Source organism: Rhinoderma darwinii, chromosome 11 (genome assembly GCF_050947455.1).
Source record: "Rhinoderma darwinii isolate aRhiDar2 chromosome 11, aRhiDar2.hap1, whole genome shotgun sequence".
NCBI lineage: Eukaryota > Metazoa > Chordata > Amphibia > Anura > Rhinodermatidae > Rhinoderma > Rhinoderma darwinii.
Window position 1 is genome coordinate 54,159,742 of NC_134697.1, and position 13,833 is coordinate 54,173,574.

Sequence of the window (13,833 nt, forward strand, 5' to 3'; positions counted from 1 at the left end):
AAATCGGGGAGCAAACTTCCTGGACGGGACCTTAAGGCGCAAGTTCCTGGACGACAACCAGACCAAATCCCCGACGACAAACCGGGGGTTAGCAGAACGTCTACTATCCGCCTGAATCTTTTGTGCGCTCTGGGACGCCTCTAGGTTCTTCTGAACCTGGGCCCAGACGGTGCACAGTTCCCGATGAACATCCTCTACCTCAGGATTATTGGAACAACCAGGGGAGACGGAGGAGAATCTTGGGTTAAACCCGAAATTACAGAAAAACGGGGAGACCCCTGACGAGTTACTGACCCGGTTATTCAAGGAAAATTCAGCAAGGGGAAGGAATGAGACCCAATCGAATTGACAGTCAGAGATGAAACACCTTAAATATTGTTCCAGGGATTGGTTGGTCCTTTCCGTTTGGCCATTAGTTTCGGGATGGAAGGCGGAGGAGAAGGACAGATCAATCTCCAACTTTTTACAAAAAGCTCTCCAAAATAAGGAAACAAATTGTACCCCTCTGTCAGAAACGATATTGACTGGGGCCCCATGGAGACGCAGGATGTGTTTCACAAACAAAGAAGCTAACGTCTTGGCGTTAGGTAGCTTCTTAAGGGGCACAAAGTGGCACATCTTGCTGAAGCGGTCGACTACCACCCACACCACCGACTTGCCCTGAGATGGAGGCAAATCGGTGATAAAATCCATGGAGATATGGGTCCAAGGTCTCTGGGGAATGGGCAAGGAACGTAGTAGGCCCGCAGGTCGGGACCTAGGGGTTTTGGACCTAGCGCAAACCTCACAAGCGGCGACGTAAGCCCTAACGTCTTTAGGCAACCCAGGCCACCAATAGTTTCTGGTAATGAGGTGTTTGGTGCCCAAGATGCCAGGATGACCAGATAGAGCGGAGTCATGGTTTTCCCTGAGTACCCTCAGCCGGTATTGCAGGGGAACAAACAGTTTGTCCCCAGGGACGTTCCCGGGAGCTGCACCCTGATCAGCCGCGATATCAGAAGCTAAATCAGAATCCGTGGCAGAGACGATTATACCAGGGGGTAAAATACAAGCAGGATCCTTCTCAGAAGGAGGATTGGCCATGAAACTACGTGACAGAGCATCAGCCTTAATATTCTTGGACCCAGCCCTATAGGTAACCAAGAAATTAAATCTGGTAAAGAATAGTGCCCACCGAGCTTGTCTAGGATTAAGCCTCCGGGCCGATTCTAGGAAAACCAGATTCTTGTGATCCGTAAGGACCGTTACCTGGTGTCTGGCCCCCTCCAGGAAGTGCCGCCACTCCTCAAAAGCCCATTTAATGGCTAGAAGTTCACGGTTGCCAATATCATAGTTACTCTCCGTGGGCGAAAACTTCCTAGAGAAGTAAGCACAGGGGCGGAGATGGGTGAGGGAGCTGGTACCCTGGGACAAGACGGCCCCCACTCCCACCTCGGAAGCGTCAACCTCCACAATAAATGGCTCCTCTTGGTTGGGCTGAATCAGCACGGGGGCCGAGATAAAGCACTTCTTGAGGGTCTCAAAGGCCTGGACGGCCTCAGGGGGCCAATGGAGGACATCAGCACCCTTGCGGGTAAGGTCCGTAAGAGGCTTAGCGACGACCGAGAAGTTGGCAATAAATCTCCTGTAATAGTTGGCGAACCCTAAAAAACACTGTAACGCCTTAAGGGAGGCAGGTTGGACCCATTCCGCCACAGCCTGAACCTTGGCAGGGTCCATGCGGAATTCATGAGGAGTGAGGATTTGCCCTAAAAATGGTATCTCCTGTACCCCAAAGACACATTTTTCAGTCTTAGCAAACAGATTATTCTCCCGAAGGACCTGGAGCACCTTCCTGACATGCTCCACGTGGGAGGACCAGTCCTTGGAAAACACCAGTATGTCATCAAGGTACACAACAAGAAAATTACCCAGGTACTCTCTCAGGATTTCATTAATAAAATTCTGGAAGACAGCAGGGGCATTACACAACCCAAAGGGCATGACCAGGTATTCGAAATGACCCTCGGGTGTGTTGAACGCAGTTTTCCACTCATCCCCCTCTTTGATGCGGATAAGGTTATATGCCCCCCGTAGATCGAACTTAGAAAACCATTGGGCTCCCTGAACCTGATTAAAAAGATCCGGAATCAAAGGAAGTGGGTACTGGTTCCTTACGGTGACCTTATTCAGGTTACGATAATCAATGCACGGCCTAAGACCACCATCCTTCTTCCCCACGAAGAAGAAGCCAGCACCTACAGGAGAAGTCGAGGGGCGAATGAAACCCTTGGCCAGGCATTCTTGGATATATTCCCTCATAGCTTTACGTTCAGGACATGAAAGATTAAATATCCTCCCCTTAGGAAGCTTGGCACCAGGCACCAAATCGATAGCGCAATCGTAATCTCTATGGGGGGGCAACACCTCGGAGGCCTCCTTAGAAAACACATCGGCGAAGTCCTGAACAAACTCAGGAAGCGTGTTTACCTCCTCCCGGGGAGAAATAGAGTTAACAGAAAGACATGACATAAGACATTCATTACCCCATTTGGTGAGATCCCCAGTATTCCAATCAAACGTGGGATTATGCAACTGCAACCAGGGAAGGCCTAAAACCAGATCGGACGATAATCCCTGCATCACCAGTACAGAGCACTGCTCCAAATGCATGGAGCCAACCAGGAGTTCAAAAACAGGAGTATGCTGAGTAAAATAACCATTAGCAAGGGGAGTTGAGTCGATACCTACTACAGGGATAGGATAAGGTAAATCAATACAAGGCATCTTTAGAGACATAGCAAATTCCGCAGACATGATATTAGCAGATGACCCTGAATCCACGAAAGCACTGCCCGTGGCAGCCCGGCCAGCAAACGAGACCTGAAAGGGAAGCAAAATTTTATTGCGTTTCACATTAACGGGAAATACCTGTGCGCCCAAGTGACCTCCCCGATGATCACTTAGGCGCGGAAGTTTTCCGGCTTCTTATTCTTGCGCCTGGGACAGGTGTTCAGTAGATGCTTGTCGTCCCCACAGTAGAAGCAGAGACCATTCATTCTGCGAAACTCCCTACGTTGTCGAGGGGACATGGAGGCCCCGAGTTGCATAGGTACCTCCGAGTCCTGCGTGGAGGGGCGAGGAGACGGGACCTCGGGGGGGATCGCAGAAAAGTCAGAGGGGAGCACACTGAAGCGTTCTAGCTGACGTTCCCTGAGACGTCGGTCAAGTCGTACTGCTAGGGCCATAACCTGGTCAAGGGAGTCAGACGAGGGGTAGCTAACCAGCAGATCCTTCAGGGCGTCAGATAATCCTAACCTAAACTGGCACCTTAGGGCCGGATCGTTCCACTGAGAAGCTACGCACCACTTCCTAAAATCAGAACAGTATTCCTCAACCGGTCTCCTACCCTGACGTAAGGTCACCAGCTGACTCTCGGCTAAGGCAGTCCTGTCAGTCTCGTCGTAAATGAGTCCGAGGGCAGAGAAAAAACGATCAACAGAGGAAAGTTCAGGGGCGTCAGGAGCCAAGGAGAAGGCCCACTCTTGGGGCCCTTCCTGGAGTCGGGATATGATGATACCCACCCGCTGGTTCTCGGAACCTGAGGAGTGGGGCTTTAGGCGGAAATACAGTCTGCAACTCTCCCGGAAGGAGAGAAACGTCTTACGGTCCCCTGAGAACCGGTCAGGTAACTTGAGGTCGGGTTCTAGAGGTGAGGTGAGGGGTACTACTAAAGCAGCGTCACCCTGATTGACCCTTTGGGCCAGGGCCTGGACCTGTAGGGAGAGGCCCTGCATCTGCTGGGCCAGGGTCTCAAGGGGGTCCATGATAGCGTCAGCGTAGGAGAAATGGTAGACTAGGTAAGGGCTTGTAATTATGTAATGGCCGGAAGGAGGTGAAGGGAAAGTGAGCCCTAATCTACCCACCGCCCTGTCCCTGCCTACTTGCAACGACTCGCCCTAGGCGACGAGGTACAACTGGGCGGCGGTCCCTACACTGTCTAAGTGCACAGGAAAACAAACAGGGAACATGCAAGGGAAGGGGAAGTAGCCACGGAACGCCACGAGGAAACGGAGCGGCGAACGGACAGTCAGGACCAGGACGAAGTGAGTACACCCAAGCGGGCAAGGAGACAGAAGCAAGCCAGGGGCAAAGCAAAGCAGGTCAAGCAGAACTGCAGCAAGGCAGAAGCACGGCAGAAGCAGGCTGGAGCAAGCAGCAGTGGGGCCAGGAATCCAAAAGAATTACAAGCACTGAGGGAGAGAACAGGGCAGGTAATAAAGGACAGGGGGCGGAGCTAACTCCGACAGACCAGGCCGCGATAGGCTCTCCCACTCCTGAGCCTGCCACCCTGGTTGGTGGGAGATGGTGTCAGTCGAACAGGTCTGGCCTCAGGTGTGGATTGATTAATCCCAGGAGTATACCTAGATGAAGTACCTGGCAGATCCCTAACATAAATTGTGAAAAACACCAAAATACAGCGAAAAATTTCAATAATTTGCATTTTTATAAATTTTTATGTATCTGCTTGTAAAACAGATAGCAATACCACACAAAATAGTTGCTAAGTAACATTTCCAATATGTCTACTTTAGATTGGCATCGTTTTTTGAACAACCTTTTATTTTACAAAGCTTAGAACTGTAGCAGAATTTTCTCACATTTTCAAGAAAATTTCAAAGGGCTATTTTTTCAGGGACCAGTCCAGTACTGAAGTGGCTTTGAGGGGCCCATACTTTTCAAACCCCCATAAATCACTCCATTTTAAAAACTGCAGCCCACAAAGTATTAAAAACAGTATAGTTTCTTAACCCTTTAGGCGTTTGAAGCAAAGAGGTTTTAATTTTTTTCCCAGAAATTCATTTTTAATCTAATCTTTTCTGTAACACAGAAGATTTTACCAGAAAAATACATCTGAAAATGTATAACCCAGATTCTGCAGTTTGTAGAAATATCCCATATGTGGCCCTAGTGTGCTACTTGACTGAAACACAGGCCCTAGAAGCAAAAAAGCACCTAGTGGATTTTGGGGGATTCTTTTTATTAGAGTTTATTTTAGACACCATGTCAGATTTGAAGAGGTCTTGTGAAGCCAAAACAAAGGAAATACCCAAAAAATACCTTATTTTGGAAACTACACCCCATGAGGAATTTATCTAGGTGTGTAGTGAGCATTTGACCCCACAGGTGTTTCATAGATTTTATTAGAATTTGGCTGTGAAAATGAAAAATTACATTTTTTCCAATTAAACATAGAGTTTTTTCATTTCCACAAGGACTAAAGGAGAAAAAGCACCTCTACATTTGTAAAACAATTTCTCCCAAGTACAGCAATACCCCATATGTGGTCATAAACTGCTGTTTTGATACACGGCAGGGCTCAGAATGAAAGGAGCGTCATTTGGCTTTTGGAGCTCAAATTTTGCTGTAATGGTTTGTGGAAGCCATATCGCATTTGCAAAGCCACTGAGGGGCCATAACAATAGAAAGTGTAACGGCAGGGGGTAGGGAGACGGACAAGTGAGCCCTAATCTACCCGCCACTCTGTCCCTGCCTACTTGCAACGACCCGCCCTAGGCGACGGGGTACAACTGGGCGGCGGTCCCTGCGCTCAGTAAGTGCACGACAAACACGACAAACATACAAGGAACACAAGCAAGGAAAAGGGGCCGTTGCCCACGGCAACACCGTGAGCAACCAGAGTGGTGAACGAGCCGAGTCAAGCCAGGAGTGTGCGAGGTACAAAACGAAAAGCAGAAGAGTAGTCGGTAAGCCAGGGTTGGTATGGAGCAGGATCAAAAATAGCAGGAGCTGTAGCTGGGCCAGGAACCACAAGGAAGGAAACCAAAGCAATAACAAGCACCGAGGGACAGGAAGTGCAGGCTTAAATAGACCGAGGGCGGGAGCTAGCTGAGTCTGGCCAGGTTACGATAGGCTCTCCCACTCCTAAGCCTGCCAGCCTGAATGGTGGAAGCAGGAGTCAGTCTCAGGGAAGTATTCTCAGGTGCTGACTGATTAGTTCTGGGAGTTAACCCCGCAGTGCCTGGCAGATCCTTTACAGTACCCCCCCTTTTATGAGGGGCCACCGGACCCTTTCTAAGTGGACCTGGCTTACTGGGGAAACGCAGGTGGAACCTCCTGACCAATACCCCAGCGTGAACATCCCGGGCGGGTACCCAAGTCCTCTCCTCGGGCCCGTATCCTCTCCAATGGACCAGGTACTGGAGGGAGCCTTGGACCATCTTACTGTCCACAATCCTGGCCACCTCGAATTCCACCCCCTCCGGGGTGAGGATGGGAACAGGAGGTCTCCTCGAGGGAGCCAAGGACGGGGAGCAGCGTTTGAGGAGGGAGGCATGAAACACGTCGTGTATCCGAAAAGACGGGGGTAACTCCAGCCGGAAGGAGACAGGATTGAGGACCTCAATGACCTTATACGGCCCAATAAACCGGGGAGCAAACTTCTTGGACGGAACCTTGAGACGCAAGTTCCTAGACGACAACCACACCAGATCCCCGACCATAAACAGGGGGTTAGCAGAACGTTTTTTATCAGCCTGAGTTTTTTGTACGCTCTGGGACACCTCTAGGTTTTTCTGAACCTGGGCCCAGACTGTGCACAGTTCCCGATGAACGACCTCTACCTCAGGATTGTTGGAACTACCAGGTGAAACGGAGGAGAACCGTGGATTAAACCCAAAATTACAAAAAAAAGGAGAGACCCCAGACGAGTTACTGACCCGGTTATTAAGGGAAAATTCGGCGAGGGGAATGAAAGAGACCCAATCAAATTGACAGTCAGAGACAAAACACCTTAAGTATTGTTCTAGAGACTGATTAGTCCTCTCCGTTTGGCCATTGGTTTCAGGATGGAAGGCAGAGGAGAAGGACAGATCAATCCCCAACTTCATACAGAAGGCTCTCCAAAACAATGAAACAAATTGTACCCCTCTGTCCGAAACAATATTGACAGGGACCCCATGGAGACGCAGGATGTGTTTGACAAACAAGGTAGCCAACGTTTTGGCGTTGGGTAGTTTCTTGAGGGGCACAAAGTGGCACATCTTACTGAAGCGGTCCACCACCACCCACACCACCGACTTGCCTTGGGATGGAGGCAAATCGGTGATAAAATCCATGGAGATATGTGTCCAAGGTCTCTGGGGAATGGGCAACGAACGCAGTAAGCCCGCTGGTCGGGACCTGGGAGTCTTGGACCTAGCACAAACCTCACAAGCGGCGACGTAGGCCTTAACGTCTTTAGGCAACCCAGGCCACCAATAATTTCTGGTAATGAGGTGTTTGGTACCCAGGATGCCTGGATGGCCAGATAGTGCGGAGTCATGATTTTCCCTAAGTACCCTTAGCCGGAATTGCAGGGGAACAAACAGCTTGTTCTCAGGAAGGTTCCCGGGAGCTGCACCTTGATCAGCAGCAATTTCAGAGACTAAATCAGAATCGATCGAGGAAATGATTATACCTGGAGGCAAAATACAAGCAGGATCTTCCTCCGAAGGAGGGCTGGCCATGAAGCTACGCGACAGTGCATCAGCCTTAATATTTTTAGACCCAGCCCTATAGGTAACCAAAAAATTGAATCTGGTAAAAAATAACGCCCATCGAGCTTGTCTCGGGTTTAGCCTCCGGGCAGATTCTAGGAACACCAGATTCTTGTGGTCGGTAAGGACCATTACCTGGTGCCTAGCCCCCTCCAGGAAGTGGCGCCACTCTTCAAATGCCCATTTAATGGCTAAGAGTTTGCGGTTGCCAATATCATAGTTACTTTCAGTTGGCGAAAACTTCCTGGAGAAGTAGGCACAGGGGCGGAGATGGGTGAGGGACCTGGTACCCTGGGACAAGACAGCCCCCACTCCCACCTCAGATGCGTCAACTTCCACGATAAATGGCTCCATTTGGTTGGGCTGAACCAGCACCGGGGCCGAGACAAAGCACTTCTTAAGGACCTCAAAAGCCTGGACAGCCTCAGAAGGCCAGTGGAGGAGATCAGCACCTTTGCGAGTGAGGTCCGTAAGGGGCTTAGCGATGACCGAGAAGTTAGCAATAAATCTCCTGTAATAATTAGCAAACCCCAAAAAACACTGTAACGCCTTCAGGGAGGCAGGTTGGACCCATTCCGCCACAGCCTGAACCTTGGCGGGGTCCATGCGGAATTCATGAGGAGTGAGGATTTGACCCAAAAATGGAATCTCCTGTACCCCAAACACACATTTTTCGGTTTTGGCAAACAGTTTATTTTCCCGAAGGACCTGGAGCACCTTCCTGACATGCTCCACGTGGGAGGACCAGTCCTTGGAAAACACCAGTATGTCATCAAGGTACACTACCAGAAAAATCCCCAGGTAATTTCTCAAAATCTCATTTATGAAATTCTGGAAGACCGCAGGGGCATTACACAACCCAAAGGGCATGACGAGGTATTCGAAATGGCCTTCGGGCGTGTTAAACGCAGTCTTCCACTCATCCCCCTCTTTGATGCGAATAAGGTTATACGCCCCCCGTAGATCCAATTTAGAAAACCATTGGGCCCCCTGAACCTGATTAAAGAGATCAGGAATCAAAGGAAGGGGATACTGGTTCCTTATCGTGACCTTATTCAGGCTACGGTAGTCAATGCATGGCCTAAGACCACCATCCTTCTTCCCCACGAAGAAGAAGCCAGCACCTACCGGAGAAGAAGAGGGACGAATGTAACCCTTGGCCAGGGATTCCTGAATATACACTCTCATAGCTTCACGTTCGGGACAAGAAAGATTAAATATCCTACCCTTAGGAAGCTTAGCTCCTGGTACCAATTCGATAGCGCAATCGTATTCTCTATGAGGAGGTAACACTTCGGAGGCCTCCCTAGAGAAAACATCAGCGAAGTCCTGAACAAACTCGGGTAGCGTATTCGCCTCCTTAGGGGGAGAAATAGAATTAACAGAAAAACATGACGTACAACATTCATTACCCCATTTGGTTAGCTCCCCAGTATTCCAGTCAAACGTAGGATTATGCAACTGCAACCAGGGAAGACCTAGCACCAAATCGTACGATAATCCCTGCATCAACAGTACAGAGCATTGCTCCAAATGCATGGAGCCAACAAGGAGTTCAAAAACAGGGGTATGCTGTGTAAAATAACCATTAGCAAGAGGAGTGGCGTCGATACCCACTACCGGGACAGGTTTAGGCAAATCAATAAGAGGCATAGCAAGGGACATAGCAAATTCCACAGACATGATATTAGTAGAGGACCCTGAATCCACGAAAGCACTGCCGGTAGCAGACCTACCACCAAAAGAGACCTGAAAGGGAAGCAAGATCTTAGTACGTTTTATATTTACGGGAAATACCTGTGCGCCCAAGTGACCTCCCCGATGATCACTTAGACGCGGAAGTTCTCTGGCTGCAACCTTACGCTTAGGACAGTTGTTCACTTGATGCTTGTCGTCCCCACAGTAGAAGCAGAGACCATTCTTCCTGCGGAATTCTCTACGTTGTTGGGGGGACACGGAGGCCCCGAGTTGCATAGGTATCTCTGAATCTTTCGGGGAGGAACGAAGCAACGGAGCTTCGGGAGGCATCATGGGGGAGTCGGAGGAGAAAACACATAAACGTTCACGTTGTCGTTCCCTGAGACGTCGGTCAAGTCGTATCGCTAAAGCCATAACCTGGTCTAGGGAGTCACAAGAGGGATAGCTAACTAGCAGGTCTTTCAGGGCATTCGACAGACCCAACCTAAACTGGCACCTTAAGGCAGGGTCATTCCACCGAGAAGCTACGCACCACTTCCGAAAGTCAGAGCAATACTCCTCAACAGGTCTCTTACCCTGACTTAAGGTCACCAGCTGACTCTCGGCAAAGGCAGTCCTGTCAGTCTCGTCATAAATAAGTCCGAGAGCAGAAAAGAAACGATCAACGGAGGAAAGTTCAGGGGCGTCAGGAGCCAAGGAGAAGGCCCACTCTTGGGGCCCTTCCTGGAGCCGGGACATAATTATACCCACCCGCTGGCTCTCAGAACCTGAGGAATGAGGCTTTAAACGAAAGTAAAGCCTACAACTCTCCCGAAAGGAGAGAAAAGTCCTCCGGTCCCCTGAGAACCGGTCGGGCAACTTGATGTGGGGTTCAAGAGGTGCGGTGCGGGGAACTACCAGGGTAGCATCAGGCTGGTTGACCCTCTGAGCCAGGGCCTGGACCTGTAGGGAGAGACCCTGCATTTGCTGAGCCAGGGTCTCACGGGGATCCATAGTGGTGTCAGGGACCAGGGGTAGACTAGGTATGGGCTTGTTATTAGCCTGCCAGCCTGAATGGTGGAAGCAGGAGTCAGTCTCAGGGAAGTATTCTCAGGTGCTGACTGATTAGTTCTGGGAGTTAACCCCGCAGTGCCTGGCAGATCCTTTACAGAAAGCCCCCACAAGTGACCCAATTTGGTAAACTAAACCTCTGAAGGAAATTATCTAGGGGTATAGTGAGCATTTTTACCCCACAGGTTTTTGCAGAAATTATTGAGTGTAGGCAGTAGAAATGAAAAATCCACATTTTTTCCAGGTACGTTTAACAAATTTGTTTTTCATTTCCACAAAAACGAAAGGAGAAAAAGCACCCCAACATTTGTAAAGGAATTTCTCCTGAGTACGGCAATAACCAATATGTGGTCATAAACTGCTGTTTGGACACACGGTAGGGCTCAGAAGGGGAGGAGCGCCATTTGGCTTTTGGAATGATTTCTGGGTGCCATGTCACATTTGCTCAGCCCCTGTAGTACTAGTACAGTGGAAACACCCCAAAAGTGACTCCATTTGGGAAACGACACAACTTGAGGAATCATCTAGGGGTATTGCGAGAATTTTTACCCCAAGGGTTGTTTGCTGAATTAGAATTAAACCGTGACAATGAATTTTTTTTTTTCCAATAAGATGTCATTTTTTCACAAGGAATAAAGGCGAAAAATCACCCCAACATTTGTAAGGCAATGTCTCCTGAGTATGGTAATGCCATATATGTGGTTATAAACTGCTGTTTGGACATATGGGAGGCTTCAGAAGAAAAGGAGTGGTATTTGACTTTCAGATTGTAGATTTTGCTGAAATGCTTTGCGGACGCCATGTTGTATTTGTAAAACCAGTGATTTACCAAAAACTACACCTCTAAAGGTATTTATCAAGAGGTGCAGTGAGCTTTTAGACCCCCACAGGTGTTTTTCAGAAATTAATACGCAGTAGATGATGCAAAGTGAAAATTGCAATTTTGCAACGTAACTGTAAAAAATTGCAACGTAACTGTACTGCGGTTTGCAGGAACGCCTTCCTGACAGCAATGTGTATATACGGCTCATGTTTGGAAGGGGTTAATTATAAAAAAAAATAACATTAATTTGCCTAAACCAGACAACCCCTTTGAGCTTACATGTGACAAGGTCTTATCTGAAAGAAGATTTATCCTTTAAAAATTACTCATCTGATTACATATTACAGTGATAAATATAATTGTGTGCAAATGCTAACTGACAGAAATAAAGACAAAATAAATAATTTTAGCTAATGTAAAAAAATTAAAAATCCACAATAGAAAATAATGACATTGGAATTGTGAGGAAAGTTTAAGCTACAGAAAACCATGTCATTGGCCATGTAGAGTGCAAAAAGTAAATAATTCATTTCACTGGAAAAAAAATTACTCAAATGACCAAAGAAAAAGGCTTTTCTAAATAACAAATTCCAAGTTCAATAACCTCAGTAATGATCCAAGGCTTCCACAGAATACTTTCTGAGTTTCTCTAGTTTCCTCTCCACCATTCACCATGGACATCAAAATTCATTCCATACTCCCACCTGTCAGTTATATAGTCATTCAATGTTATCCACAATATATTGAACTAATTACATTTTATAATTTGAGCCAAGTCAGTAACCAGCACAAGCAAACATTATTGAAGTATTCACATGTTGTGGTCTACTCGTGTTTTTTTTGCATGTGACACTGTTCACACCTCATTTGTGCCCTATATAGAATGTGTATATAACTAGATCTTGAAAAATATGCTGATTTATATTTTAATATTCCCATATGATTATTAGGGGCGAACATATTCCAAAAGTTTACAACTAAGTTTGTGGCAATGGTTTGGGGAAGGCCGTTTCCTTTTCCATCATGACTGTGCCCCTGTGCAGAAAGTGAGGTCTATAAAGACATGGCGTGATGACTTTGTTGTCAGGGAAATTGAGGGGCCAGCACAGGGATTGAACTTCAATCCCACTAAACACTTTGATGGGATCATTGCAACTGTAAAAATATTGTACAGTACCTTGACACACTTTGAAAACCTGGTAATTAGTTCCCAAAATGCTAAACCAAAAAGCAAAAGAAAACGGAGGCTTAAAAACCAATAGGCAGGTAACTGATGCAGAAAGCAGTACAGTGCATGTGGCACAGGTAGATTGCAGTACAGTTACAATAGATGTGCTGCATGTTGGTAAACTAGTGATCAAAGGAGCAACTAATCCAGAACATAGGAAGATAGCAGTACAATAACAACCAGCATAGAACTTATACTTTCTGTATTAACTCCTCACAATGTTTATTGGAAAATTGTATAACTTAATTATACAAACCAATAACATTAATTTGTTGAGATCAGATAACCCCTTATCTGAAAGAAGACTCATTCTTTAAAAAGTAGTCATCAGATCACATATTACAGTGATAAATATAATGTTCAAATGCTAACGGACAGAAATTCAGACTAAATATATAATAATTTTAGCAAATGTAAAAAAATGTTTATCCAATAGAAAATAATGACATTGAAATTGTTTGGAGAGTTTAACAGAGCTACAGAAAACCGTGTCATTGGCCATGTAGAATGCAAAAAGTAAACAAGTCTTTTCACTGGAAAAAATGACTTAACAGGGACAAAAAAAAAAAAACAACAAAAAGGCTTTTTAAAATAACAAACTCCAAGTTCAATATCCTCAGTAATGATCCAAGGCTTACACGGAATACTTTCTAAATTTCTCTATTTTCATTTCCACCATACACCATGGACATCAACATTTATTCCATACTCCCTGTCAGTTATATAGTCATTCAATGTTCTCAACAATATATTCAACTAATATAATTTCAGAATCTGAGCCAAGTCAGTAACATTCAAACATTATTGAAGTGTTCACATGTAGTGGTTAAATTGTGTTTTGTGCCTGTGCCTCTATACACACCTCATTTGGGCCCTACATATAATGTATATACAAGTAGACCAAGATAAATTATGCCAATTTATACTGTAATATTCCCATAGGCTTCTTAGGGGCAAACATATTCTAAAAGTTTACAACTAAGTTTGTGGCAACGGTTTATATCCTCTTTTGAGTTAGACTCCCTCCCTAAACTCTATGAAAGAGACTACTATAACTCTTATAAAAAAAACAGGATAAAGAACCCAGCCTCGTATACAGGGCCGACCCTTGGGCAACACAGACTTAGTGGGGCCCTTTATGGGGGAAATCACAGCAGCAGTAAAATGGCAGAATACGTCCCTTTGTGTCCCCATATTGAAGTTAGCCCCTGTCTAAGCACCCATAAAGAAGTTAGGCCCCCCAGTTTGTGCCCCCATAAATTTAGTAGATTGTGCCACACAGCCCCCCTCCCAAGTAGTGCCACACAGCCCCTCTCACAGATAGTGCCACACAGCCCCGTCCCAGGTAGTGCCACACAGCCCCCCTCCCTGGTAGTGCCCCACAGCCCCTCCTCCCAAGTTGTGCCACACAGCCCCTCCTCCCAGGTACTGCCACTCAGCCCCCCTTCCAGGTAGTGCAACGCAGCCCCCCTTCTTGGTAGTGCCACACAGCCCCC